Here is a 16800-nt window from a genome sequence, read left to right as displayed (position 1 = left end):
TTCCTTCCTGCTTTCCTCTCTCCCTCCCTTCTGACCTCCTTCTCCATTGAACACACAATGATTAAGCGCCTTCTGTGTACCTGAATGTAATTTGTCATTTTCTCTTTGAGTATGTGTACATTGTGCTTTTCTAAACCTGTCTTGTGTACTCACGTTCATTTTAAAATTGGGTGTCAAACATGCAATCCAGAACTTTAATGCGGGCAAAAGAGAAAGGGTGAGGGCTAAGTTCGACTTTCTTATTTAGGATATTTGTGTTCAGCTTGTAGACAACTTGGAACCCTTGTTTATGTTTTCTTGTCCCCAAGTTCAAATTCTTTTCCTGTTTTGTGGAGGTGTTAGCAAATCTGCCTAACTTAGAATAGTCTGCAAATTTGATGAGCATGTTGTCGCTTCCTTCATCTCAGCCATCAATAAAGATATCAAATAGGCAATAATGACATTGAATCCTGCCATACTCGGGGGAAAAGGCAGGGGAGTTTGCAGGAACACTTGTGATCCAAGCAATCCTGCCGATTAAACTCATACTTTCCAGATCAGGCATCCAGCTCATGGGGATTTTGCTTACACAGAGAACTTCAAATGTCACTAGAACTGGTATCAACCAGTCCCCTAATCTCCCTGCTCTTTTGGTACATCAAGTGCTTCCTACCACTCTCACTGGGGCCTTCGTATTTTGTTCTCATCTTCTTCCATTGACTAGACAACTTGGGCTTGGGACCACCTACATGTTAAGACACCTGCATGCTGCCTTTGATACCTTATGCTTTCTGGCCCTGACTGTATCCACCATAGCTTTTCCTCCTCCCCAATTCATACAGCCCTTTGTATCACAAACGTTTGTCCCTGCAGTTATCTGGAAAGAAGCACAGGATGCTGTTTTTATGTTGGCAGGTGCACCAAGGCTTCTTGGTCAATGACTAAGAGAGGAGTGGGTTTTGATTATTGTAAATGCTTGGGATATACTTTCTTCTACTGATGGTGAGATAAAAGATTGAAGAAACTTACTTCTGAGTTCTACCATAGTAGTTTCCTGACTGGGGTATAGAAGTAATTCTGGGAATATGTCTGAGGCCATGATTCTTCATTCTGAAATGTCAGGTGGTCGGCAGCCTGTGGCGAGGCTTCTTCTCGGTGCTTCCTCTTTATTTGGCCTCAGATAATCCCTTGACTTAGAAATAAAATGTCAGTACAGTTAATAATGTATCGGACGTAGAGACATACAGCCATTTGTCTCCATAGAGGGAAACGAAAGTCCGTATCAACCCAAACAAACAAATGACAGTCCTTCTCCTGCAGAAGAACTTTCGTCCATCACTGTCCATCCAGGAAACTTCCAGTTTGCACTTTAATTTAAACCACCCATTTGAAACACCAATCATAACTGGAAATAAAGACAAATGATGTGAATCTCTCTACGCTTTGAAATGGGCACCCTGCCTTATCTCTGATCTCGTCACTACACACACTCATTCTCCGATGGGAGGATATGAATGTCCTCACTGTTTTCTGTGCGTGAAATGCTTATTTCATCCTCCACGGCTTTTCACCTGTTCATTTTCCTAACTGGAAAGCAGCCTCCACACTCACACCTCTGCAGCTGCCTAAAGTGTAGTCCCAATCACACCCTGTCGTCCATTCCCTCTTCTGATTGTTGGCTCGTTAGGGAAAACTCCCTCACCCTCCACAGCGACATCTCCTTACTCTCCTTCGCCAGACACTCAATGCCCAGTGATGATCTGGCTGTAACATCTTCATCAAAAAATTATTATTGAGCCCAGTGAGTGTGGCTCAGTGAATTGAGAACTGCCCCATGGACTGAAAGATCCTGGTTCAATTTCTGGTCAGGGTACATGCCCAGGTTATAAGCTCAATTCCCAGTAGGGCATGTGCAAGGGGCAGCTGATCAATGTTTCCCTCTCACATCAATGTCTCTCTCTCTCTCTAAAACATCACTAAAAACATATTTTAAAGGCCGGTCATGCTAGAGGGACAAGGAGAGATGGTCTCTTGAGTGGACTGGAGACACCTCCTTGCTGCTGGGACAACAGCTGGCCCTCAGGATCCTGAAAAGATGCTTGAGGAGGTTCCAAAATGGCAGCGGAGTGAACAGAAGCTACACAGACCGTCTCCCAGGACCAAACTGGAATTACAACTAAAATAAAGACAAATTGTTGGGGAACGGCAACAGAAAAGCAGCTTGCGAGGACCATATCACCAGGAACACCAATCAATCCTGGTAGGATTGTGGAGGTGCGAGAGGGGACTGGGAGCCCACAGACAGCGGCAGCCTCAGCTGTGAGCAGCGCCCTTGGGTTACACTCCCAGGCTGCTCCACAGCGCAGAGCCGGGACAGATGCTAAAATAGCCATAGTCACTCACCTTGGGCTCCAGCAGAGGGAGGGCAAACTGGACTGGAACTATGAGGGGACACTTGGGATTTGGAGGGTGCTCAGAAGTTTTTCTGAGTTGCGGCCACACAGGACTGTGGACATCTTACTCCTTCCCAGGGCTCTGCAAAGAAGCGGTGGCCCCTCCCTTGGAGATTCAACCCCACCAGTGGGCCTTTGAAATGCAAATTGAGGCTCATTGATAACCAGCATCTGCCCCACCCTCAGGAAATCCCCTTACTCTGAACACCTTAGGGAGTTTTTCATTCAACTGAGAAACCAAGGCTCTTCAACTAACCTGGACTAATAGCCTCCAGTCAAAAAGCTAGAGAATAACTGATCCATTCCTGTGCTTAAAAATCTACCCAAGAAAGTAAGACATGACATTGGTGTTTAACGTGGGTCCTCCCACGCTCATCCAAACCCAGTAGAGGGAGCCACAGACAGCAGAACACCAACGCCCACAAGGAAAATTTGGCAGGCTCCAAAGTCCACTGTGATAGCCAAAATGGTGAAACAAAGAAACAAATCCCAAATGAAAGAACAAGCAACCTCTACTGAAGATGAGATAAATGAAATGTAGTTAAACAAGTTAACAGAGCTAGAATTCAGAGCCATGATCTTGAGGAAGCTCAACAGCATGAGTAAGGACATCAACACCATGAGTAAAGACTTAGAAACATTGAAAATCAGCCAATTGGAAATTAAAAACCACCAAGAAGAAATGAAGAATGACATAGCAGAAATAAAGAACACATTGGAAGGACTAAACAGCAGACTAGAGGAAGCTGAGGACAGGATCAGTGAATTAGAAGACAGGGTAGGAAAAAATCAACTAATCAGAAAACCAAAAGGAAAAACAATTAAAAAACAGGAAGATAGCTTAAGAGAACTATGGGACAACTGGAAATGTAATAATACTCACATCATAGGAGTCCCTGAAGAGGAAAAAAATGAGGAAAGGTTAGAGAATATATTTGAAGAAATAGTGACAGAAAATTTCCCTAATTTGGTGAAGAAAGAAGGCATTCAAGTCCAAGAAGCACAGAAAGCCCCGAGTAAGAAGAACGCAAACAAGCCCACACCAAGACACATAGTAATTAAAATGCCAAAAATTAAAGACAAAGGGAGAATCCTAAAGGCAGCAAGAGAAAAGCAACAGGTTACCTACAAAGAAACCCCCATAAGGCTATCAGCTGACTTCTCAAAAGACACTACAGGCCAGAAGGGAATGGCATGAGGTAATCAAGGTCATGAAAAACAAGGATCTGAATCCAAGACTACTCTATCCAGCAAGGCTATCATTCAACACAGAAGGTCAAATAAAGAGCTTCCCAGACAAAAAAGGCTAAGGGACTACATTAGCACCAAACCAGCACTACACAAAATGTTAAAAGGACTGCTGTAATTAATAGTCCTGAAATAGGAAGAAAAATATGATCACACTAAACAAAAAATGTCAATAAATAAGTACATAGCAATAATCACCTTAAATGTAAATGGATTGAATGCTTCGATAAAAAGACACAGAGTAGCTGATTGGATAAGAAAGCATGCTCATATATATGTTGTTTACAAGAGACCCACCTCACAACAAAAGACTCACATAGGTTGAAAGTAAAGGGATAGAAAAAAATCTTCCAAGCAAATGAAAAAGAAAAGAAAGCTGGGGTAGCAATATTCATATCTGATAAAACAGATTTCAAAATGAGGGCCATAATTAGAGACAAAGAAGGCCACTAAATAATATTAAAAGGATATATCCAACAGGAGGATATAACTTTGGTAAACATATATGCACCCAATATAGGAGCACCAAAATATATTAAAAATCTTCTGGAGGACTTCCAAGGAGAAATCGACAGCAATACAATCATAGCAGGGGACTTCAATACCCCACTGACATCACTGGATAGATCCTCTAGACAAAAAATTAACAAGGAAACAGAGACTCTAAATGAAGCTCTAGACCAAATGGATTTAATAGATATCTACAGAGAATTATACCCCAAAACTAGAGAATTCACATTCTTCTCAAGTGCACATGGAACATTCTCAAAGATAGACCACATGTTAGGATAAAAACTGAGTCTCTACAAGTTCAAGGAGATTGAAATCACATCAAGCATCTTCTCAGATCACAATGACATGAAACTAGAAATCAATTGCCACAAGAACATACAAAGACATTGGAACACATGGAGGCTAAATAGATGTTATGAAACAATGAATGGGTTACCAAGGAGATCAAGGAAGAAATTAAAAATTTTCTGGAAACCAATGAAAATGAACACACAACAACACAAAATCTATGGGATGCAGTGAAAGCAGTTCTAAGAGGAAAGTTCATAGCAATACAGACCTACTTCAAGAAACAAGAAAAATTTCTAATAGACTATCTAACCTCACAAATTAAAGAACTAGAAAGTGAAGAAAAAGAAAACCCCAGAGCAAGTAGAAGGAAGGAAATAGTAAAGATCAGAGCAGAAATAAATGACATAGAGGTAAAACAAACAAACAAACAAACAAACAAACAAACAAAAACAATTCAAAGAAACAATGAAACAAAGAACTGGTTTTTCAAAAAGATAAACAAGATTGATAGACCCCTAGCTAGACTCACCAAGAAACAAAGAGAGAGAACCCAAATACACAGAATCAGAAATAAAAGAGGAGAAGGAACAACTGACACCCCAGAAATACAAAGGATTATTAACAACTACTATGAAAAATTATATGGCAACAAATTCGACAATCTACGTGAAATGGACAAATTTCTAGAAACACAGTCTCCCAAAACTGGACCTGGAAGAGATACAAAATGTGAACAGACCAATATCAATGAAGGAAATTGAAGAGGTAATCAAGACTCTCCCAGCAAACAAAAGCCCAGGCCCGGATGGCTTCACGGGGGAGTGTTACTGAACATTTAAAGAAGAACTAACACCCATTCTCCTCAAACTATTTTTAAAAATTCATGAAGAAGAAAGACTTCCAAACTCATTCTATGAGGCCAGCATAATTCTAATTCCAAAACCAGAAAAAGACACTACAAAGAAAGAAAACTACAGGCCAATACTCCTGATGAACATAGATGCCAAAATCCTGAGCAAAATACTAGCATATCGGATCCGGCAATACATCAAGATAATTATTCACCATGAGGAAGGGGGATTCATCCCAGGGATGCAAGGCTGGCTGGTACAATATTTGCAAATCAATAAATGTGATACACCACATAAACAAAATGAAGAATAAAGACCACATGATCATATCAATAGATGCTGAAAAAGCATTTGACAAAATCCAGCACCCATTTCTGATAAAAATGTTCAGCAATGTGGGAATAGAGGGATTTTATCTTCACATAATAAAAGCCATATATGAAAGACCTACAGCCAACATCATACTCAATGGGCAAAAACTAAAAGCATTTTCCTAAAGAACAGGAACAAGACAGGGATGCCCACTTTTGCCACTCTTATTTAACATAGTACTGGAAACCTTAGCCACAGCATCCAGACATGAAGAAAAAATAAAAGGGATCCAAATTGGAAAGGAGGAGGTGAAACTGTCATTATCTGCAGATGACATGATATTACACATAGGAAACCCTAAAGACGCCATCAAAAATCTACTAGACTTAATAAATAAATTTGGAAAAGTAGCAGGATACAAAATTAATGTCAAAAAATCGACAGCATTCTTATATACCAATGATCAAGTCACAGAAAGAGAAACTAAAAAAACAATCCCATCTACCTTTGTGGCAAAAAAATTAAGATACCCAGGAATAAACTTAACCAAATAAGTAAAGGATCTATTTGCAGAAAACTACAGGACATTGAAAAAAGAAATAGAGGAAGATATAAAAAAGTGGAAGTATCTACCTTGTTCATGGATTGGAAGAATTAACATCATTAAAATGTCCATATTGTCCAAAGCAATCCATAGATTCAATGCAATCCCCATCAAAATACCAACAACAAATTTCACAGAACTAGAACAAATACTTCAAAAGTTCATATGGAACCAAAAAGGACCCCAAATACCCACAGCAATCTTGAAAAAGAAGGACAAAGTAGATGGGATAACAATACCGAATGTCAGGTTATACTACAAAGCTACAGTAATCAAAACAGCCTGGTACTGGCACAAGAACAGGCATAAAGGCCAGTGGAACAGAACAGAGAACCCAGAAATGGACCCAAGACATTATGCTCAATTAATATTTGATGAAGGTGGCAAGAGCATACAATGGAGTAAAGACAGCCTCTTTAATAAATGGTGTTGGGAAAATTGGATAGCTATATGCAAAAAAAAAAAAAAAAAAAATGAAACTAGACTATCAACTTGCACCATACACAAGAATAAACTCAAAATGGATAAAAGACTTAAATGTGACTCATGAATCCATAAAAATCCTAGAAGAAAATGTAGGCAACAAAATTTCAGACATCATGCGCAGCAGAATTTTCACTGATATATCACCTAAGGCAACAGAAACAAAGGAGAAAATGAACACATGGAACTACATCAAACTTAAAAGCTTCTGCACAGCAAAAGATACAATCATCAAAATGTAAAGGCACCCCACTGTATGGGAGAGTATTATTGCCAATGATATATCAGATAAGGGGTTAATTTCCAAAATGTATAGAATACTCATACAGCACAACAAAAGGAAGACAAAGAACCCAATTAAAAAATGGGCAGAAGACCTGAATAGACACCTCTCCAAACAGGACACACAAATGGCCAAGAGACATATGAAGAAATGCTCAACATCACTAATCATCAGAGAGATGCAAATGAAAACAACAATGAGGTATCACCTCACACCTGTCAGAATGGCCGCCATCAACAAATCATCAAACAAGTGTTGGCGAGGGTGTGGAGAAAAGGGGACTCTAGTACACTGCTGGTGGGAATGCAGACTGGTGCAGCCACTATGGAAAACAATATGGTTTTACCTCAAAAAATTAAGAATTGAATTACCATTTGATTCAGTGATCCCACTTCTAGGAATATACCCTAAGAAGCTTGAAACACTAATCAGAAAGAACATATGTACCCCCATGTTCATAGCAGCACTATTTACAATAGCTAAGATCTGGAAACAGCCCAAGTGTCCATCAGTAGACGCATGAATAGGAAAACTGTGGTACATATACACAATGGAGTACTATGCAGCTGTAAGAAAGAAAGATCTCTTATCCTTGGAGATGACATGGAGGGACCTGGAAAGTATTATTCTAAGCAAAACAAGCCAAGCAGAGAAAGACAATTATCATATGATCTCACTTATTTGTGGAATATAATGAACATAACAGTCTGGGGAATTGGGTAGACCCAGAGATGTGGAAGTAGCGTACAGACTGACAACTCTGAGGGGAGAGATAAACCACAGAACCTATATGCATGTACGCATAACCGATGGACAAGGACAACAAAGTTGGGTATGGGGTGGGGGGGATGGAGAGGAGAGTGTCAATGGGGGGGGGAGAGAAACATCTGTAACAAAAATAAATCAATAAAAATTTTTTTTAAAAATAAGAAAAAAATATTTAAGAAACAATTGTTATTGAGCACCTACTCTCTCCCATGGATTGTAATAGGATCCATGGTTCTTTGGCGAGGAAAACAGATGAGCACCTACCCTCATAGAACTCACAGTCCGGTGATGGACACAGACAGGAGCCAATGCACATCGTGCAAAATTAAAAACGACTTTACATGCTTGTTTAAGGATAAATATAGGGTACTTTGAGAACTGATAGAACCCACTCCCTTGACAAAGTAATTTTGGAGTGGAAATTGAAAGGATAATCAGAAATTATTTAGGGGAAGTAGGGGAAAGGTAGCCTCTTCTAGCCCAGGGCAGCAGGAAGTCCCCGAGTAGAAACCAGAAGATCAGTGCGATTCGGGGAGGGGGGAGGGGGTGTGTGCTGTGAGACAAGGCTGCAGAGGTGGTGGAGCTCAGGCAGGTCTGGTCTTGTAGACCTTCGGCTATTATTCTAGGAGCAATGGAAACCATTAAGGGCTTGATAGCAGGGCAGGGCCATGGCCTTAGTTTTGCTTTGCAAATTTCACTCTGGGGCTATCTGTGGAAAGATTAGACAAGATCAAGTGTTTTTGAAGATCATTTAATAAGTTACTGCTGTAATCCAGAGAAGGAGGTATAGGCAGCTTCAGAGAGGGTAGTGGTGGTGGAGGAGAGGGTGGAGTAGTGTAGGAGGCAGGATGAATAACCCCTGTGAGGGCATGGGGGTGAGGGTGAGGAAGGCTGGAAGCCCGGGGTTGCTCCAGGTGTCTGGCATGCGCATCGTTGGAAGATGCTGTTATGGAGAAAAGATCATGGGTTTGGTCTCAATTCTGTTGAGTTCAGTGTGTTTTTAAGTCACAATGGAGTTCAACATATATGGTCAGGAGTTTTGAGGATAGATCTGGACTAGAGCTATCCATGTGTAAAAGTTAACTAAAGCTCTAGATGTGGTGATAATATCTATAATAAAGGGTGACATGCTTACAGGTCTAACTAAATATTGAAAGATTCTATTCTATGCTGTGTTGTGTGTGTGTGTGTGTGTGTGCGCGCGTGCACTTCATTATACTGAGAACAAGCCTAGGTTCATTCATTATGCTTAATTAATATTTACAAGACACTATCCTAGTCTATGGCTATTTTTATAATGCTTATTCATTGTTTTATAACCTTATATTTAATTTTTACAAGTTACTATCCACTATTCAGCAGTCTTTGTTTAATTTTCATAGCTTTCCCATAATGTAGATAAGATTATTTCCACTTTAGGGATATAGAAACCGAAACTCAGAGGGATTAAGCAAATATTCAACTCAGACAACTAGGAACTGCCAAAGCTGGATTAAAAGCACCAGTTTTTCTTCTTTCAAACATTCGTCCTGAGCTCCTGTCTATAAAAGTCAACCAAAGGAGATCTCAGTAAATACTTGTTTGTTGATTGATGTCAGATAAATTAAATGCCTGAGAATTAGTCAATGTTACCCGATTTTCCATTTTTCTCATCACTAGCTGTGAAATAAGCCTCGTTGTTGGGTCCACCCAATCTAAACTCCTGTCTCTGGGTTCAGGGCACTGTACAGAGAGCGTGTCAGGTGCGGTCTGGCCAACATAACTGCAAACAGGTGGCCCAGGGACCCAAAACTGTTTAGAAGAACAAGACAGCTGTGCCCCTCTCCAGCCTGCATACATGATGCCACGTGTATTTGAGGTCATAAAACTTCCCATGCAAAGAGCATTGTTTGGAGGTTATATGTTCATAGGGAGAAACATGGAGGCAGGGTGACTGTTATTGGCCATAGGAAAATACCCAAGGCTAGGTGATTTTTTTTTTTTTTTATCCTCACCCGAGGACAGTTTTTCTTTCTTTGTTCAGATAGAGCAGGAGGGAGAGAGAGGGAGAGAAACATCGATGTGAAAGGGACACACCGAGTGGCTGCCACCCGCACAACCAACCAGGGCCGGGGACAAACTGCAACCGAGGTACATGCCCTTAGCGGGAACCGAACCCGGGTCTCTCCGGACCGCAGGCCGACGCTCTAACCGCTGAGCCAAACCGGCCAGGGCAAGGCTAGGTGACTTTAACACAGACATTATTTCTTCCATCCTGGGGGCTCGATGAGAGAGCAGTGTGGCAGCTTAGACGCTGGTGAAGGTTCTCTTGTTGGCTTGCAGGTGGCTACACTGTGTCCTCACCTGGCAGAGATATGTGAGCTTTCTGGTGTCTCTTCCCATACCGGACACTAGTCTCATCATGAGGGCCCCACCCTCATGACCTCTCCAAAACCTAATAACTTCCCAAAGGCCCCCTCTCCAAATACCATTTATTAGGAGTTAGGGCTTCAACACAGAATTTTGAAGGGACACAGTTCAGTCCATATTGGTGAGTAACGGTCCCTGAGACCAAGGAGTTTCCCAGAATGTGGACTGTTAATGCTAAAACTTGGGGCAGTCTTGGCAAAACAGAACAACTGTCACCGTACGTCAAGGGACATCTTATTCTCCCCATCAGTCCGCAAAAGCCTGATGCAGAAAGTAGAATTCCGATGACTGTTGAAAGGACAGAAGAGACCGGAGAGAGGTGTCGAGCTGGGAAAAGGCTAAGTGGCACACGTGGCCAGATTACCAGCAACATCAGTCCCTTGGAGTCTGTTCAGGAGAAGCCCAGAGGACGGCACCAGGTGCGGCTGCGCGCACCTCCCCCAGGCCCCCCAGAGACGAGGGCACCTGGCGAACTGGCTTCCCTGAAGTTGAAGAAGTGAGACATTTTACCTACTCTTTCTCTTCCTTTTCCCTGGATCATTCCTGTGTTTAAAAGGATGCAAACTTTTTGCAAACGTGCTGGAAACCTACTACCACCCAGACAAAATACTATATGCAGTTCATTAGCTATGTGCTATCCTAAGAAGTGAGTTCTCAGCACCCACGCAACGGTCATGTCCAGCAAACCACTTAGCAAACCTTCAGAGCGGGAACCTGCACCTCCAGGTTTACAGCCCCGGGCTCTCATCGTCTCCAGTTTACTCAGAGCCCGCAGGACGCGGTGGCCGCACGGAGCTCTTGCCGACAGGACCTGGCGACACAGCCTGTTCTGTGCGAAGACTTCCTGACAGGGCCCGGAGCGAAAGGGACGCACGGGGGCATCCAGAAGTCACTGTGCCGGTGCACCTCTCTGCCCCCCTGACCTGTTCTCGCCCTGGTGCTTCCTGGCTGGACTGTGCCACATTTCCGGGTGGACGGTATTGAAATAATCAGGGCGGGAGCATTTGTTGCCCCAAAGTTGATTTTTGAGAGTCCAAAGGAGTCTATGAGGGAGATGCATTTCTTTCATAAGCCAGCCACATCTTTCTAAAAAACAAATAGCCTAGTGGGGACACATTGGTCAGGGTGCTGTACAGTCCTTGTTTTGTACGTTTGTTTTAAGAGCGAACTGTAGGTCATTAAGCCCTTTGGCCACACCCTGATCTTTATACGATGGGAAACTAGTACCATCCTCCTCTCTGCGTATTTAGTTGGTGGTAAGGACTGTATTAAATCACCGAGACCCTATGCCAGGCCCCTTCAACTCCCACACCCACCGCTGTATTTATGGGAAACCTTCAAATGCCTCTCATCTGTTCAAGGGCAGAGGATTGGCTTAGTTGGTGAGGACGGAGGAGGCTTTTCACTAAAGGTAGGGATGTGGTGGGCGGTGGGTCCCTATTCCATGGCTGCAGGGGACACAGACTCTCGGGGTGGAGTGGAAGCCAAGGGTCAGCAAACCAGAGCTAATAGGCCAGAACATGGGCAGAACCAACAGTCTGAGGGACCGGGGAATAATAATCACATGAACAGATAATACACGAGACAACACAACCTGGGAAAGGGCTTGGCAAACTCCTTTTGTCTGAAGCCAGCTTTTCAGTGCAGGCTGCTAGGCGGAGGATGAGCGGCAGCTAATTTAAACAGCCAGTGTGACACAGACAAGAATCAAGACCATGCGTGGATACAGCATGGACTGTTGATCTTATATTTCTTCCAGATAAAGAGGTAAATTGATGAAGTGGGAAAGGAACGCAGGCTTTGCAGTCAGATAGACCTGGTGCAACCCCAGCAACCTCACGTAGGAGACGCACGGCCCGGAGCAGACGGTGCCTCTCAGCCTCTGTGCTTTGCAGACTGGGTCTCAGCATCCGCCTGGGGGGCCTTATGTGGTTGAAGGGCCCAGCACAGAACCCAACGCGCACTTGGATTTCAGCTTCATAAATGTGAGCTTGGTTTTCTGTGCACCCCCCTCTCCTGGTTCTCACCTCCTTCCTGTCCTCTCTACAGCACACCCCCTTTCTCTGAATATACGGTCCTAAAGAGCAGGCGACTGGCGAAGAAACAGATCTCCCTGTTGAGGGGACTCTCTGTGGCTGATGAATGAACCACCTGCGGGGGAAGAGATGACAAAGGCCTGTGATGTTCACTCACCAACAGGGCTGGACCTGGGTGTGTGTGAGCATGTGTGTGGATCTGTGGAGTAGGACTTAAAGACCCTGCCTTGTGTAGAAAGCAGCATGAGCAAACTCAGCAGAGGACATGGGGGCAGGGGGTCTGATTAGCCCTCCCTCTTCCCCGCCCAAGAAGCCAACTTGGAATTTCAAGATGCCACAGATGCTTCTAAGATCCCTTTCCTTGCCCTGGCCAGTTTGGCTCAGCGGTTAGAGCGTCGGCCTGCAGTCCAGTGAGACCCGCGTTCGGTTCCTGCTAAGGGCATGTACTTCGGTTGCAGTTTGTCCCCAGCCCTGGTTGGTCGTGCGGGTGGCAGCCACTCGATGTGTCCCTTCACGTCGATGTTTCTCACTCTCTCTCCCTTCCTCTCTCTCCCTCCCATTCTATCTGTACAAAAAATGGAAAAATATCCTTGGGTGAGGATTAAAAAAAAAAGATCCCTTCCCTTCTACCCCAGTGGATACCACAATAATCCTTGAATCTCTGGCTCACTAGGTTTCTTTCTCTCACCTGAACCTTCCCAATTTCTCCATGACTTACTCATTGTAATTTAGCCATTCAACCTGGAATTCTTAAAATGGAACACCCATTACAAACCCAGTACTGTAGAAGGAACTCACAATAAAAAGATGAAATCAATGTTGTTCTTATTTTCAAGAGGAAAGTCAGCATTTCGTAATTCATTATGATAACAACGATGTTCATTTGAAGAAAGGCTGAAACAGGGCCTTAAGCAGCAGAAATGTATTGTCTCGAAGTTCTGGAGGCTGTCAATGTGAGGCCAAGGTGTGGGCAGGGCCAGGCTCCCTTGCGGGTACCAGGGAAGGATCTGTCCGGTGCCTCTCTCCTGCCTTCAGGCAGCTGCTGAAGTCTTTGATGTCTCCTGACGTCTGCTACTCTGCCTCCAGCTCCACCTGACATCCTCTCCGTGTGTGTACTCTGCGCTTACATTCCCCCTTTTATAAGGACACTGGTCACACTGGATCAGGAGCTCACCCTGCTCCAGTCTGACCTTAATACAACTAAAGGCATCGGCAACAATCCTTTTTCCAAATAAGCTATTGGGGGTCAGGGCTTCAACACATGGATTCAGGGGAAACAGTTCAACACATAAGAATGCGTAATGAACATTAAAGTAGACGTTCTGTGGGGAATTTCTCTGTTCTCTCTCTTTTTCCAAATCCTGCATATTCCGTGGGGTTCTCCTCCTCCGCTACCTCCTCCCTGGCTCGGCCACTCCACGGACACCTTTATCGCATGCTACTTCCTTGGGCCTGTGTCCTCTACTGGATTCGAAATTCTGTGAAAAGTAGAGTGTGTGTCTTCTCCTCCGCTTTTGACGATCTCAGCAGCGAGTAATCACTAACGCCCACTGCGTGTTGGAGCTGGGGACTGTGTGACTCTCCCGCATGGGTCGGCGGGGTGCCAAACCCCAGCCTCGCTGCCCTCACTCGGCTCCTCTCACTGGTCTGCACCCTGCAGCCCTGGGCTCTGCTTAGTCCCGAATCCACCAGGAAATAGCTCAGGAATAGAGGCTCCTCCAGAGCCCCCCCACCCCACCACCCACAGGAGCAACGCCGGGGAACGAGCTGGGAAAAGGCGCCAGCCCATGGGTGGGCATCTGGACCACTCCCCGTGAATGACGCCACGGCACAGCGGCAAATGACGTCTCCCGTTAGTGGAGAAAAGACAACCTCATCAGCGAGCCTAGCGATACCCTTAAACATCACAGGATGTACATGCAACACTCTTGCCCTTGGCAGGAATGTCAGATCCAGGGATGTGTTCACAGCACTGCTAGTATTTTGACCTACAGCACAAAATGAAGAGGAAAAAAAGAAATCCCCATCCGCATCTTCACTGGCGCTGGTAGAAGAATCCCAGAAAACTGTACGTAATTAGTCTACGCATACAGTTTACATATTGTACAGAACAGCGAACCTGATTACGAAACCATGCTTCTCTGAACTTTTTGAATAAATGGTGGGGCTTCGTGGCCTGAGGTTAGAGACCCCGTTTGCTCCTAAGGCAGCAAAGCAGATGGCGCATTAATAATGGGGTATTAGGAGGATAGGCTTCCCAATTCCAGTATATTCATTAATACACTTTAGACAGTTTAATCGCTTCCTGCAACACTAATTGAAAGAGGTTCATTGGCAAACGCCTAGGTTCTAATAATGTGAATCTGGCACCACGCCAGAAAGGCCCCTTAAATGCCATTATAAGACGAATTGTGGCACTTAAATCAAGGCAGCTACATTTCAAACATGAAATCAGTACAGTGACATATAATACATAAACTAATTCAGAGAGGGGGAGAGAAAGCCGAATCCTTCCAGTGTGGGGGTTTATGAAGCACCAGCATCACGCACCGGGGCCCTGGGACCGTGAACATCTGGTATGTCCCGTGACTTCGGCAGCACAGAGCAGAATGTTCTCGTTTACATAAACTCATTTCCTCGAGGAATCGCTATGGAATCTGTTATTTCAAGAGACTATGTGACTAAATGTTGTTACACCTTTGAAGGAAGGATTTTCCCCTTAGAATCATCCTGCCTACTGACCTTCCTTAAATTGTATTTCATGCCTTTATAGGCATATTGATTCTACACATGCTTCCCCCGTATTTACCAACCAAAACTCTGAGCAGTGAGGCTAAGAATACATAAGTAGTTTGCTTCCATGTGAAAAATAAGTAAATACAGACTGATCAGCACCTAGATTTTCGTGATTCTCCGTTTCTTTTGGTAGAGTAACTATTCAATGAAAGAACACGTTGAATTATGGGCTGATGAAGATGTGGGGAAACTATACGCGGTGATCAGAAGTTCCTAATCTTTCACCAATGACTGGGACCTTTTCCTTTACTGATGCAAAGGAAGAGCAAGATGCTTTCCATAAATTGTCACTGAATTAATTTCCAAGAGCTGAGCTGTGTTGGGTGCCCAGAATGGTTCTTGGAAGAGTTGATGTCTTCTTAGAGGAAAGACAGGTGAAGGCCCAGGGCTAGTGCAAGGCACAACGGTATGAGAAGTGCACCTTCTCCTCTTCAAGCTGACTAGTGGCATTAAATATGAAGGAGAAGGGCCTCCTGGAGCCTTTGCGATAAGACAGAGAAGATGCTTAGTGTCAGGAGCCAATGGAATTCTTAGGGGGAAAATGGTTTCCCTCAAAAAATAAGAAACAAGCTGTTGCTTTCAAATGATGTTTTCAGTCCTACTGATCACTATCCAGGTGTGAATCTTTGCTTGCGTGTCCACGTTAGGTTTTACCAGTGGTAAACACCAGCTGGCTTCTGATAGTATCTGTGTATTAAACGCACATGATTCTTGCAATACACATTATGTACGATTGTGCTTTTAAATTTATTGTGCCTTTGATGCCCGTTATAATTTGTTCCCTTTTTCTCATTTAAAGGAAAGTTAAACTTTTTATTTGAAATATTTTAAATACAAATAATTAAAATATCCTAACTTTCCCTGTCTCTTCATCCCCTCAGTCTTAGTATATTTAAAGACAAGATGATGCCCTGGCCAGTTTGGCTTAGTGGTTAGAGCATTGGCCTGTGGTCCAGAGAGACCTGGGTTCAGTTCCCACTAAGGGCACGTACCTCGGTTGCAGTTTGTCCCCGGCCCTGGTTGGTTGTGCGGGTGGCAGCCACTCAATGTGTCCCTTTCATGTCGATGTTTCTCTCTCTCTCTCTCTCTCTCTCTCTGTCTCTCTCTCTCTCTCTTTCCCTCCCACTCTATCTGAACAAAGTGAACAAAGTGTGGAAAGATGTCCTTGGGTGAGGATAAAAAAAAAAAAAGACAAGATGATGACTTTAATCAGATACTATATATTATAGAAGACCTTATTGCAAAATAACCTATTTAATGATTCCCTCTCACCTTCTTCTTTATTTTTTTCTTCTCTTTCTCTTGCTTTTACATCAAGAAGTGATCACAAGTAGACATTCGGTACATTTTGGTCGAATTGAATAAATATTCTTTAGAATGGATTGAAAGAAGATCAGCTATGCCTCAGCCCAGGATGGAGATGTACAAAGTCAAGGTGCCCCTACATTTGATGTAGTTGCTGAGCACATGGGACTGTTGGCTTGACATCCTGCAAAGGGACAACTTTGAGAGATGACTGTGCTCCGCTCACAAAGTCTGAACATCTTCACCCCTATTTCTTTCAAATTGGATATGGCCTCTCATAACGTATTTCCTTGCATACCGCAGACCTCAGGCCAGGCTTACAAACAAGCTATGTCCCCAGATGCGTTCCTCCTCACCCCTTTCTTCGCTCCACAGCTCCGTGAACTTAGAGAACTCTGAATTATTTACAACTCCTCCCCTCCTTCATCATACCCTGTCTCATTGGCCACTGATTTTCGCCTGCCCTGCC

This window comes from Molossus molossus, unplaced genomic scaffold (genome assembly GCF_014108415.1).
Source record: "Molossus molossus isolate mMolMol1 unplaced genomic scaffold, mMolMol1.p scaffold_m16_p_15, whole genome shotgun sequence".
NCBI classification, from domain to species: domain Eukaryota; kingdom Metazoa; phylum Chordata; class Mammalia; order Chiroptera; family Molossidae; genus Molossus; species Molossus molossus.
The sequence above is the reverse complement of the archived record's forward strand: the minus strand, read 5'-3'. Positions refer to the sequence as shown.